General features: G+C 42.8%; 1 protein-coding gene across 1 annotated transcript in view; it reads left to right on the top strand.

The window, feature by feature from the left end:
• The window catches only part of OPTN (optineurin), a 592,249-nt gene that overhangs the window by 166,536 nt on the left and 410,845 nt on the right, over window positions 1–14,868 (top strand). The window lies entirely within an intron of this gene.

Raw genomic sequence — 14,868 nt, forward strand, 5'->3', positions numbered from 1 at the left:
TTCCAAAAAAAAGGTGTTGCACTGGCTTGCTTGCTTTGCATTTTTTTGTGTTTCTTAGTTCTCAAAGTTCTGTCATGCATAGTTCTGAGATTTCATTCTGTCTCGGATAGGTAAAGTTCTATCACATTTACTTGTTCAGCTGGGAGCAAGTTCTTGGGAAGAAGTCCAAGCAGACTGAATAATCAGACTCTCAATGCTGTACAACTGGGTTTGGGTCTTTAATGAACTATCCCTGACTTGCTGGAAAGCTTACTGTTAAATCACCACGATCAGGACGAGGCAGTTTTGAAGTCCTTTATTTAAGTATAGGCTTTACACAGAGACATTATCCACAGGACAAGCTGTGAGCAGCCTCTTACTGCTTGCACAGCCAGTCTTCACAATCACCTCCGCACCCTTGGTTACAGAACAATGCATACCAAAGGTTTTGTAACCTAAGATACCTCATCATCCAGACATACCAACACAAATTTGTCATGCAAATTTACTTTTACTGGCCCAAGTATGTCCAGAGCAATGTCAACCCAAGGACCCAACGCTTACTCCCCTATCATCATGGGTTGTGTCCTGCACTGCAACACCTTTTTTTTTTTTTTTGCAGAGTTTTGTATAGCGCGAACTTGACCCGAATCGGGTATCAGAGCGCTTTACATAGCACTAGTTACATTACATGAGGACACGCATTAATTTTTGTTAGGCACGGAGAGATTAAGTGATTTGCCCAGAATCACAGGATGATTAGCGACATTACCGAGACTCAAACCCTGTTCCTCAGGTCCGAAGTCGAGCGCCCTAGCCGTTAGGCCAATTGCACGCATTCTATGAAATCACCTCTTTCATTCATTAAGTCCATGGACGGTCACCAATAGCCCTGCCTGATTCTTTCTTTATATTTAGTTATGCCCAAGTGACTGTCATGAGCACTCTTGACTAGTCTATCCCTCAAACCCAGAGGTGGTACTAGTTTGCTCCCTCTTAAAAGTACACCATCCATCACTGATTAACTCATTACTCACTTCCCAGTATCCCAGGGCATGCTGGTCACACCTATTCTTGCTTGACCATCCCTCTCAAACATGTTGTAAACACTCATCATCTTGCACCATTCTTTCACACTCTTCTTCCTGTACAATACCCTCAGTGATGACATAAACCTTTACCTCTTCATCAAACTCTTCCCCACCAATGTCCTCTTCTTCCAACACTTCATCAGTATCCGGAGCGCCTTTCCACCTTGAAAGACAGTCAGCTTGCAAATTACTTGCAACCACCCTTCTTCTAGAGCGACTTGAAATTTGATCAATCCCCTTTTTCCCAAAAACTTATTTGAGGGGCTTATGATCTGTCTTTATCTTAAATTTACGTCCGCGAAGAAACTTTCTCAACTTACTCACAGCCCAAAATACACCAAGAGCTTCCTTCTATATTACTGAATAATTAAGTTCAGAACCCCTCAATCCACGAGACAGAAATAAAATAGTTCTATAAACATCCTTGGACTTCTGCAACAAAACAACCCCCAACCCTTTGGAGCTGGCATCTCTGGTATCAAAGCTTCCTTAATCAGAGGCCTTTTCCAATCTAAGTTTCACATCCCTAAACTCCTTTTCACAACCGTAACTCCACAATTTTTTTAGAACTGTTCTCTCAGCGAAGTTTGGTACAAGCTTGTTGTAAAATTCCGCCATTCCCAAAAATGTCACAAGTTCTTCTTTACATTTAGGTGAAGACAAACACTTAATGGTGTCTACTATACCTTTTTTTTGGCCTAATCCCCGATCCAGTGATTTGGTGTCCTAAATACTTTGTCTCATGTACATTGAACTTTTTTTGCTTTAACGTGAGACTTGCCTTCTGCAAGTTTCCAGGTACCTCACGTAGTTTTTTATTGGGCTCTCTTATATTGGGCCCTAAAACGAGTATATCGTCTTGATATACCTTGACGCTCATCACTCCCTTTAATACCCTTTCTGTCTCCCTCTGGAACACCGAAGCCGCTGATATAAGCCCAAAGGGCATCCACTAAAACGTAATTGTTCCATAGGGCGTGGCAAAAGACGGCAAGTCTTGCGAAGAGTCAGTCAGCATAATTTGATGGTATGCCGGCCTGAGGTCCAAAGAAGAAAAATGTTTCGCACCATTAAGCAAACACAACATTTCACTGATGTTGGAGGGGGGGGGGGGAATGGTACACAGTCACAGCCTTGTTCAGTTCCGTCAAATCAGCTCATAACCTTGCATCACCATTGACCTTGCAGCTATCACCACTGGTGCAAGCCACTCAGATGCTTCCACCTCTTTCATTTTCCCTCCAGCAATCAACTTGTCCAACTCTTCCTTCATATTATATTTGGCTGCCAAAGGCACACTCCTAACTTTGGCCACTTTTGGATGAGCATTGGCTTTAAGTCTAATCTCATGTACATAGTTTTTCAGATACCCAGCTCTTCTCAGAAAACATCTGGAAATTCATCCACCAAACATCACATCCACCCATGACACTACAAACAGATGGAACATCTTTTACGCACACAGAGGGATTAGCATTTGCGTCTAGGAACACATAGAGATCACGTTGATGAATCCAGCTAATTATTGAGTCTCCCTTCACTGATACATACATCTTTCCAGGTATCATGCGATCTTTGAACTCCACAGTACCCCAAAAATATCCAGCCAGTTTATTATCTCCCCACCATACCCTCAAGTGTTTTATATCTGGCTTTGAGATTTTTATATGACTAATTCTCATAAAATGTGTGTGGAATCAATGTTATTTTAGCCCCTGAGTCAAACAACATCTTGACTGCTTCTCTATTGACTTGTACTACTTCAAAAGGCCCTACTAAACATTCAACCTTATTTTGTAGAACAATTACGTCCTTCACCAGGTAAATATCACAATCCACTACCTTTACTTTTATTACTTTGGAATTACAGCATTTGGTCACATGACATTTCCTCACGCAATTCTTACAAGTAGCCTTCCATCCTGGGCACAGCTTACTATTAGCCATGTGACCTATCTCCCCACAGCGATAACCTTTGCCCGAAAATTTGCTAGTTGTCTTGCTTCCTGTGACACATTTGCCTTGAATAGATTTATTCTCATTCTCTTTTTCAGTCACTACCTTGACTAAAGCACCTTCAATCTTCTGGTATAAAGCTACTCTGCGCAAGTTCCAATGTTCGCCTCCTTCAATTACAACAAAATACTTTCCCACACTGATAACGCATCAAGGACCTTTGAACTTGGTGAGACCACCTTTAATCCTACCAGATTTCCGTTTGACCCAATCACCCACAGAAATCTTTGAAGGAATAACATAAAAAGTATGCTCTCCTCTAGAAGATACCCAACATTTGAGCCAAGCTGGTACAAGACAAGACCACACTTCGCAAGAAAACTCAACATGCAACCATCTCGAGTGTACATCCAAAATCACAGCTGCAAACCGCATGTCAAAGGAAAGCTCAGATAAAGGACCAATGAAATCAAGACAAATGGTGTGCCACGGTTTGCCAGGACCAATATTCTGGCCCATGAAACTCTGAGAACCAACTTTCAGTCTCTTTTCGCTCTCTTTGCAGGGGTGCAGTTAACCACCCTGTTCCTGATTTGATCATCCATAGCAGGCCACCAGAATTCTTGCTTAATTCTCCTGATGGTCATACCTTGCTCCAAATGGCCTTCATGCACAAGTTTAAAGATGTGCAAACTGAGAGCTGCCGGGGGCACAAATCTCTCACCCCTCATAACAATATCTTGGCCACACAAGGACAACTCATCCAAAAGTTTCCAATATGGCCGAACAGCTGCAGACACCATGCTTTCACGAGGGGAACCTTTCTTAATAAAAACAATGACATCTTGCAAAATAGTCACTGACCAGGGCCTCAGCCCACTGTATTTTTTAAAATGACCCCAAACTGCATTCACAAACATCATATACAAAGGCAACAGCTTCCTCCCTTTCCAACTTGTTGACTACATCTTCGTCAACTGTTTCCCAATCAAGTGACATGCGTGACAAACAGTCAGCTTGTACATTTTTCCAACCATGGATAAATTCAACATCTTAATAACCTTGAAGAAAATCTAGCAAGACGGGCTGACCCCTTTCCCGCACTTCACGCTGACAAGATTTTCATCAGGGGCTTGTGATCAGTCCTCAACACAAATCTGGATCCCCACAAGTATACTCTGAAATACTCCACTGCCCAGGCTGCAGCAAGAAAATATACCCCAGATAAGTCTCTGGGAAACCTGGTGCACAGCTCAAGTCACTCAGATTGAGTGTACACAACAAATTAGTAATCAATGTTACAGAACTGAAAGATTGTTATCAATACATATCAGCATTCAGAACAACGTTCTTTTAAATCAACAACAATATTAAGTCTTTAAGCCTCAGGTTGATACATTTTATAGTACATCATAACAGCCAAGAAAAAGTGTTCAAAGTCACAACATCTTTTTGATGATGAGAGTTACAATCGTGCTTCAGTTCAATCTTTCATTAAAAGTCCCAATGCATTTCGGGCTTAGGAATTAGCCCTTCATCAGGGGAATCTAAGGGAAACAATATGAATATTATCAACTACTAAGACGTAAGTACAATAGGCAGTAGACAGACATGTGCCCAAATGGGGGTGGGAAGTATGTGGATACGTGGATTGCGATGAAAGTACAATATCGATTTCTCAAGTGGAACTAATGGAAGCCTATAGTGTGACGGTGAAATGAAAAGGTGAAGCTAAGAACATCTAGACCAAGCTGGAAATCAAACAAGATAACAAGTAGTGACCGATAGTCGAAAAAAGTGTCCACAACCCATAAGCGTGCATCAGAGATATTGAGCGGATTTAGACAGGCTCGGTGAAGAGAGTGCATTTTCTTACCAATATGAATAGCGTGTTCATCAAAATGTGACTAGCACAAATGCATGAGCCAACAAACGGCTCAAAATCGGGCTGTGTGAAAACAAGGGGGGAATAAAAATTAAAAAACGAAACACACGCAAAGTGAACTGCGCAGGGGAAAAAGAAGTGTAGCACTCTTACCACAGGCTTATGTCGGGCAAAGCCGGACTCGATAATGATAAATAGTGAAGGTTCCTGTGAAATAACACAAACCTTCATGTAGCAGAATCGCAAAAGTGAAAACAACCGGCAAGCATGTGTAAACAAACAAAAACAAAACTCACCAGCAGGAAGAAAAGAGAGAGTGCTAAACTCGAAACATGCAGTCAGCGTCAGACAACCGAACCGTGAGGGCAAAAGCGGAAGGGATATGAAGTGATGGAAATGGAAAAAGGACTACATGAATTTGAAACGGGAGTGGCCAACTTAGAGTGGGGAAATAACATCAATCGAAGAAAATGTGGTGAAAAGTGGTGAACATGTAACCAACCAGATGGAGAAATGCTTATATACATGCAGAAAGTAGCAACCACGTAGAGGGGGAGAACTGAGTAACTCCGAGATAGTCCAGCAATAACAGAGATGCGAACAACGTGACAATATAGCAAACAATACGTAGTAAAGAAATGTATGTACATCAAAAGGTGATACACAATAAGTTAATATGAACAATAGCGAACAGTACAGTGAAGATGATACAGTATAAGCAGAGAACTCATGGATACAACATGATAAAAGACAGTTCGAAACAGAAATATATCATAGGTAACATGCTAATTCAAATTTGTCATTAAGCCCAGTGGGCATAAGTGTTTGCATGAACCAAATCCAATGAGTTTCGCGCTGTGATAAAAATGTGTTGGTGTCGCGATCAGGGCGTTGTTCAATGAGCTCCAAGACTCCACATCTAAGTTGAGCTATATTGTGTCTCATTGTTCTCCAATGTTGCGCAATAGCGGAACTGGTAGTGTTGGTCCAAATCCGACTTTTATGTTCAGTGATGCGAGTACGTAAGGCTCGCTCAGTTTTTCCCACATAAAAAAGGTCACGAGGACATTTTATAAAGTAAACTAAATGGTGACTATTACATGTGGCATTAAAGTTAAGGGGGATAGGTTTTCCTGACCTAGGGTGATGTATCATTTTCCCTGTGACAATATTGTTGCAATTAGAACAATTCATACAAGTCATCATCCCTTTGTAAGTTACTGTGGGTTTCAGCAATTGATTAAGATTTTCTTTCAAGTTGCGTGAACGTTTATACGCAAACATCGGGGGTTCTGCAAACATTCCCATGAAGTCAGGTTCTAGTTGTAGCAAGGACCATCTTTCCAAGATAATGGACTTCATCAATTTAGACTGGGGAGTATAGGTGGAAACAAAAACCTCTCGTTTAGGGGAGTCTATTTTCACTGTCTTAACTAGTAAGTCCTTGCGTTCGCGTGTAGCGGCCCTGTCGGCTGCTTGGTCTGTCACAGTAGTAGGGTAACCTCTTTGGACTTACTAGTTAAGACAGTGAAAATAGACTCCCCTAAACGAGAGGTTTTTGTTTCCACCTATACTCCCCAGTCTAAATTGATGAAGTCCATTATCTTGGAAAGATGGTCCTTGCTACAACTAGAACCTGAATTCATGGGAATGTTTGCAGAACCCCCGATGTTTGCGTATAAACGTTCACGCAAATTGAAAGAAATTCTTAATCAATCGCTGAAACCCACAGTAAACTACAGAGGGATGATGACTTGTATGAATTGTTCTAATTGCAACAATATTGTCACAGGGAAAATGATACATCACCCTAGGTCAGGAAAACCTATCCCCCTTAACTTTAATGCCACATGTAATAGTCACCATTTAGTTTACTTTATAAAATGTCCTCGTGACCTTTTTTATGTGGGAAAAACTGAGCGAGCCTCACGTACTCGCATCACTGAACATAAAAGTCGGATTCGGACCAACACTACCAGTTCCCCTATTGGGCAGCATTGGAGAACAATGAGATCAATATAGCTCAACTTAGATGTGGAGTCTTGGAGCATATTGAACAACGCCCTGATCGCGATAGCAACAAATTTTTATCACAGCGCGAAACTCATTGGATTTGGTTCATGCAAACACTTATGCCCACTGGGCTTAATGACAAATTTGAATTAGCATGTTACCTATGATATATTTCTGTTTCGAACTGTCTTTTATCATGTTGTCTTCCATGAGTTCTCTGCTTATACTGTATCATCTTCACTATACTGTTCGCTATTTTTCATATTAACTTATTGTGTATCACCTTTTGATGTACATACATGTCTTTGCTACGTATTGTTTGCTATATTGTCACGTTGTTCGCATCTCTGTTATTGCTGAACTATCTCTGAGTTACTCAGTTCTCCCCCTCTACGTGGTTGCTATTTTCTGCATGTATATAAGCATTTCTCCATCTGGTTGGTTACATGTGCACCACTTTTCACCGCATTTTCTTCTATTGATGTTATTTCCCCACTCTAAGATGGCCACTCCCGTTTTAAATTCATGTAGTCTTTTTTCCATTTCCATCACTTCATATCCCTTCCGCTTTTGCCCTCACGGTTCGGTTGTCTGACGCTGACTGCACGTTTCGAGTTTAGCACTCTGTCTTTTCTTCCTGCTGGTGAGTTTTGTTTTTGTTTGTTTACACATGCTTGCCGGTTGTTTTCACTTTTGCGATTCTGCTACATGAAGGTTTGGGTTATTTCACAGGAACCTTCGCTATTTATCATTATCCAGTCCGGCTCTGCCCGACATAAGACTGTGGTAAGAGTGCTACACTTCTTTTTCCCCTGCGCAGTTCACTTTGAGTGTGTTTCGTTTTTTAATTTTTATTCCCCCTTGTTATCACACAGCCCGATTTTGAGCCGTTTGTTGGCTCATGCATTTGTGCTAGTCACATTTTGATGAACACGCTGTTCATATTGGTAAGAAAATGCACTCTCTTCACCGAGCCTGTCTAAATCCGCTCAATATCTCTGATGCACGCTTATGGGTTGTGGACACTTTTTTCGACTATCGGTCACTACTTGTTATCTAGTTTGATTTCCAGCTTGGTCTAGATGTTCTTAGCTTCACCTTTTCATTTCACCGTCACACTATAGACTTCCATTAGTTCCACTTGAGAAATCGATATTGTACTTTCATCGCAATCCACGTACTTCCCACCCCCATTTGGGCACATGTCTGTCTACTGCCTATTGTACTTACGTCTTAGTAGTTGATAATATTCATATTGTTTCCCTTAGATTCCCCTGATGAAGGGCTAATTCTTAAGCCCGAAATGCATTGGGACTTTTAATGAAAGATTGAACTGAAGCACGATTGTAACTCTCATCATCAAGAAGATGTTGTGACTTTGAACACTTTTTCTTGGCTGTTATGATGTACTATAAAATGTATCAACCTGAGGCTTGAAGACTTATTATTTTTGTTGATTCAAAAGAACGTTGTTCTGAATGCTGATATGTATTGATAACAATCTTTCAGTTCTGTAACATTGATTACTAATTTGTTGTGTACACTCCATGTGAGTGACTTGAGCTGTGCACCAGGTTTCCCAGAGACTTATCTGGGGTATATTTTCTGTATTTCCAAAGGCCAGCAGAGCCTTTAACCTGCTGCACGCGACTGATTAATAATTGTTTCATAATTGTTTAAAAGTATTTAACATAATCATCTGAATATTTGATTATTGAGTGCAACCAGGTTGCTTTTCCTATACAGGCTGCAGCAAGAGCATCACGCTCTATTACTGAGTAATTCCTCCCAGCTTGGGTGAGAGTTCTCAAATCAAATGCAATCGTACTTTCAGTACCTCTCTGGTGTTGAGATAATACCACACCAATACCAGTAAGACTGGCATCAACTTTGAGAAAAGACTTGCAGGAAGCACTGAAAGGAGAAAGAATGCCAGAATTACAAATCTGACGCAATATTTTCAAGAAAGTATCGGATTGATCACTACCCCACTAAAATTTACAACCTTTGCGAAGAAGTGTCCTTAAAAGTTCAGACATGTCAGCAACTACCCAAACAAATTTTGCATAATATTCGACAAGCCCCAGGAAGGACCTGAGCTGGTCCTTGTCCCTAGGTTCAGGAGCATTTTTAATAGCCTCAGAAAGATTCTTTTTAGGAGAGATCCCACCACTAGAGACCGAGTACCCCAAATAGTCACCCTGATCCGTGAGAAATTGACATTTTTCTTTGTTACCTGTAAAACCCTGCTGCTCAAGTTTCCACAAGACTTGTCTGAGGGTGGCATTATGTTGCATAATGGTCCTTCCTGACACCAGTATGTCACCCTGAAAGTAGACTGCACCCGCCAAACCCTTAAGCATATCGGACATCATCCTTTTGAAGACATTCGCAGGCGAGGCTAGCTCGAAGGGCATACGAGTGAACTGAAAAGTGCCTTCCATTGTAATAAATGCTGTGAGAGGCTTGGACTCTGGACGTAATTTGATCTGGTGGTAAGAACATCTCTCGTCAAGTCTTGGAGAACTACTACAAACCACCCACCGACTGCAAATATTCATTAATCTTAGGAAGAGGGAAAGTGTTGGTGACAACATCACGATTCAATGACCTAAGATCAATGCAAAAATGGAGCCGACCATCTGACTTGAGCGTCAAAACCACCGGAGAAATCCAAGAGGAAGCCTCCGCTGGTTCAATGACTCCAGATTTTAACAAATCTTCAGACCCTGCCTCACCGACAGAGGGATTTTTCTGAGCTTATGTTGTACAGGACACGCATTAGATTTGAGGATGGTTTTGTGCTGATACCCTTTGACGCAACCGAGTCTATCTTCAAACACTTGGTGAGCATCTTCTTAGAGACTTGGGGCAATATTTAAGCAGCCATCTGCCCATTCCTCCTGGCTCAGGTGCGCCCTCTATACAGCGCTTAGAGACCTCTGGGTGATAATGCACTTTATAAACCTGGATTACAATTACAATCTTGAAGAATATGCTGAAGTTGAATGTCATCCTGCGCCACCATAATTTGATTGGGGGACCTCGGATTGATGACGGTGTGAAGATCATATTGGTGCATCCAACCAAGGATTGGGGTACCCTCATTGGCAACATACATCTTTCGCTGGGTACTGCGTGTGTCAAAAGAAATTTGGCCAAACATGTACCCGAGAACATCAATGAATTCCTTATGAGACAATGATACCCAACAGGGTTGATATCTTCGTCACACAAGGAAACCCCCTCCCAGGTGGTACGAAAAAGAGACTCAGGAATGATGGTAAACATGGAACCAGAGTCCACCATCAACGTAACATCTTTGCCACAGATACTGAATACAGCAGTGGGTCTTTCTAACCTAGGAGACACTTGAGTGACTCCAACCATAACTTCATTGCACATTTCTTCCACAACCAAGACCTTATTCGTGCCTGGTTTAAAAATAATTTATTCGGCATATAAAATATGTCCATAAAAGATACAATTTCCTCAACACATCAGTATTAAGCAAGATCATAAAGGAATGTTACCAACACAATAATTTCTTTTAAAAAAGGAAACGCATAATAAAAGCAGTGCTCAGAGCTATAAAACAGCCTTAATAAAAGAATCATCCTCTTTCAGGTGCCCTTGGCGAGTCCTAGCTTTAAAGCACTTCTTAGGAAATTCGAAACACAGAAATGGGTGGTAATGTCCGGAGACTTGGGTGCAAGTAATATGGACACAAGAGAACAAAGTGTAGGGTATCCTGAGGAGACTTGCTGTCGCAGCCACAGGGCCCTCTTTGATTGTCCTTGGCCATATACCCTAAAGGTACTGCTAGTAGGTGATGAAGAAGGTTCAATCTGAACCGTGTGATTAGAAAATGATCATCGGCACTAGATATAAAAGATGGGTATGGTTCCAGGCCTTGTGTTGACGTCGCTAAAACGTAGTCTCTAATCGAGGGTTTCATCAATTCCTTTTCCTCCTTATGTGCCGAGACATATTTAAAAAACAGGGCCTTAGTGGACGCTTTATCCCTTGAGCACGCCTTATCTGGGTGAAAGAACAGGTCTGATCTACCTAACATAGTGAAGGCATCTTTTATTTATTTCAGCCAAGGGATTTTCAGTGCATGGTCCAACAAGAGACAATCCTGTACAACTTGCCTGTTGAAACCCGTCTCTACGTAGGACCAAATATTCACCCAGCAAAGGAGGGGTTTTACGGTCACCATATCGGCAATACATTTTGAGCCCAACTCCTCGTGAACAATAAAAGCAGGGGTACTCCGGGGAACTTTCAGCAATCGCTTAACATAAACATTTTCGGCAGTTTGTAATTTGTTTGTTTTCATAAATCCCCAGACCTCACTTCCATATACTACTTTTGAACAACAACAAAAAATTATAAAGTTTCATTATTGTCCCAGGTGACAATTTGCCTAATCTGTGAGCAAACCTACTAACCGCTCCAGTTGACCTAGTCAGCTCAAGGCATTTTGCCGCCTCTAGTAACTGCTTAAAACCAATTTCTGGTCAAACAGGATACCCAGATATGAGAAGGCTTTCCCAAGGATGTGGGGGCCTACTGTATAGGTATTTGTCTTCCTGCTCATCTTCCCCATCTCCATTATGTAGGGTTTTGAGAGATTAGGGGACAGGTCCATGTTATTCATGAACCCTACAAATCCATCAAGCAAAAGCTGCAAGCCCTGGTTTGTAATCATCAGACAATTGTACCACATTATTCTTGGTTTTTGACTTATCAGAAGATTCAGACTGCCTACGCATTCTGGAATAGGGCCCTTTCCGACCACATCGTTGGCAAATCTGATCAATAGCAAAACATCTTTTAGAGTCCACCAAATGGTATTGACTACCACAACATAAACACTCTCTGTTCTTTGTTTTGGATGTGGCACCAAAAACACTTGGAGACTTACCAGTTTTTAGGTCGAGCATTCGAGACCTCTTGTATACTTTAGTATACTCTTGCTTACTTGAATATGTGGATATGAGGCGGACGCGCGCTTTTTCAGTGTCAGATTTGTCCTTGTGAGCGCGCGTTTGCTGTGAATGTGTGCGAGCGCTTTCGGTTATGTCCTTTCCCTCAACCGTAGCTGTTAAAACACTCTGCCCCTGGCCCACATCAACCACATCGTTTTAGTAATCGCTGATGTTGCTCCAGACGTACTTCAAAGACCCTCTTCTGTATTTGGGCATTCTTCCCCGTGGTTACCGACTCTTGTTTCTTCTAGCCAACACTGTTAGTCGCTCGTTACAGTTGGATCTCTTCGTAAGGAATGTAATTTATTGACAAAAGCCGGGCGCGCAAGCAGCAGTAACGACGGCGACATCTTGTTTTCTTTTTGCTTTTGCAGGCTTTGCGATCTGCATGTTTTGTGCGCGATGTTTCCCAGGTCTTCACAGCACTTTATTCTTTCATAATGTGTTTACTTTCGGAGTTTGGAGAGAAAGGGATAAAGGTCGTGCAGATTGGAGGGTACATGCTGATGAGACGTGGGGGTTGGTGAAAGAAAGAGGGGCATGTTGGTGTGAGAGGCAGCACATACCGATGAGACAGGGGGGGTAGCGTGCATTCGAGGGGTGGCGGTCGGGGGCAGTCCAGGCTCCTGTAACCTCTGCTGCCCCTTATCGCTGCATTACCCAAGCCCAGCCTCACCTCCTCCGCCAGCTTCACGACCGGCCGGTCGCAGCGCTTCACAGCACTTTATTATTTGCCAATGTTTTTACTTTCCGGGCACGGCCGGTCGCGGGGCTTCACAGCACTTTATTATTTGCTAATGTTTTTACTTTCTGAGCACAGCCGGTCACGGGGCTTCACAGCACTTTATTATTTAATAATGTTTTTAATGTCCGAGCACGGCCGGTTGCAGCGCCTCACGGCACTTTATGGAAATAATGTTTTTACTTTCTGAGCACGGCTGGTCGCGGGGCTTCACAGCACTTTAATCTTCGATGATGTGTTACTTTTCGAGATTTAGGGTCGGTCGTTCTAGCCGTTAAACCACGTCTAGGGGCCCTGCGCTGCAGGGGCCCGCGTTACCTCCCATCCCCGATGACTTCAAGCTGTGGAAATCGAAGTATGGAGATGAGGGGAGAAAGGTCGTGCAGATTGGAGGGTACATGCTGATGAGACGTGGGGGTTGGCGAAAGAAAGAGGGGCATGTTGGTGTGAGGCAGGACATACCGATGAGACAGGGAGGTAGCGTGCATTCGAGGGGTGGCGGTCGGGGGCAGTCCAGGCTCCTGTAACTTCTGCTGCCCCTTTTCCCTGCATTACCCAAGCCCAGCCTCGCCTCCTCCGCCAGCTTCACGGCCGGCCGGTCGCAGCGCTTCACAGCACTTTATTATTTGCCAATGTTTTTACTTTCCGGGCACGGCCGGTCGAAGGGCTTCATAGCACTTTATTATTTGATAATGTTTTTACTTAGAGGAGTCGAGCGAAATGCTGTGCATGGGCGGCCTGCTGTGCCACTTATTTTCAATCTCCTAGTACTTGGGCCGGCTCCTCGGGCGTTGCATGCTCCGGGCCCCAGCTGCACGAAAAACCTCTTGTGTGCCTGCGCAAGTAGCTGCTTTTCCTCACACTTTTCAGGTTACTGCTGCTGCACTTTAACTCCAGGGAGCACGTCAGCCCACACTGCCGGGGTCTTTAATGGTGCACCCGTGTATTCCCCCGACCGAGGCTAACCAGGGCACCTTGGCCACACCACTGCAGCGGTTCGTATTCCTTGAAAGCATTTGCCTCGAGGTAAATTGCAAACGTGAAGCACTCTTCAAAATTTCACCACGCAGCACGCTGTTTATTTGCAGTCTGCACCCATTATTGTGTTCCACTGTGCTTGTGCAAATTATCAAAGCAGTGCTTTCTTTTAGCTACATTCCCATTTTGAAACACAACGGGCACTTTATTTTCATGCCACATTTACGGGTGCTTTTTGTTGTACATGTTTTGTGTTTAGCGAACTATTCATTTATTTATAGCCTGTAAGATTTATTGCTCAATGTTTCTCATTTTTGTACTAGAATGAGGGGGAAATGACTTAATTGGCGTTAGTTCAACCCCGATGCGGAGCGGCAGGGCTGTTTCAGCTGCCTCCCTACTGCTGCTCATTCCTCCTCATCTGTGCTTTTATGGCTGTCTCGCCAGTGTGCATCTCTGCTCCATGCACTTTCCCCACGTAACGGTCCTGACATGCTGTCCTGCTCCTCTGTATTCTTTCTGCCGTGCCACACTTTTCACACACAACAGCTATTTTCTCACATGAGCACCTGCCGAGCGGTGCTTCTTTACTGTGTTAGGTTGCTTCTTTGCGGTGCTTCTTTACTGTGTTAGGTTGCTTCTTTCCATAAATGAGCTCCCTGCCGAGATTCATTGCTGCCTCTGCTACTCCACCCTCCTTCAGTGGGCCATTAAACTTCACATGTAACGTTACCAGGGCCGTGTCATAAACCCAGCACACTAGCAGATCAACACTTTGTATTTAGATTACTGTGCACTTTGTAGGTCTGGGTTCTAATCCTATTTCAAGAAACCTAGTTTGCATTTTTAAACATTTGAAATGTTGCTGAAGATTTATTCATTAAATCTGCATTCGCCACCTAAATTATGTTTAAAAAGTTATTTCTTTTCAAAGTCATGGGCAGGGGATGGTTTAAAGTGCTGCATTCAAATTGTAATATCACCTGAAACCCTTCATTTAAGTACACTGGCTGACAGCATCTCCAGGATCTTTGTTTATTTTTGGGAAATGTGGCGGTTTCTGTCAAGTAACTTTGCATCCAACAACGTACTAAGGCTAAAACAGGCTCTGCAAACACATATAATATTGACAATCCTCCTGCAGCTGTTTTTACTGTTATTCATAACAGATAATAAAATACATTCAATATAGCCTTTGCACATACGTGCACATTCATGTTTGCCACCTAA

The sequence above is a fragment of the Lissotriton helveticus genome, chromosome 1_1 (genome assembly GCF_964261635.1).
Source record: "Lissotriton helveticus chromosome 1_1, aLisHel1.1, whole genome shotgun sequence".
NCBI lineage: Eukaryota > Metazoa > Chordata > Amphibia > Caudata > Salamandridae > Lissotriton > Lissotriton helveticus.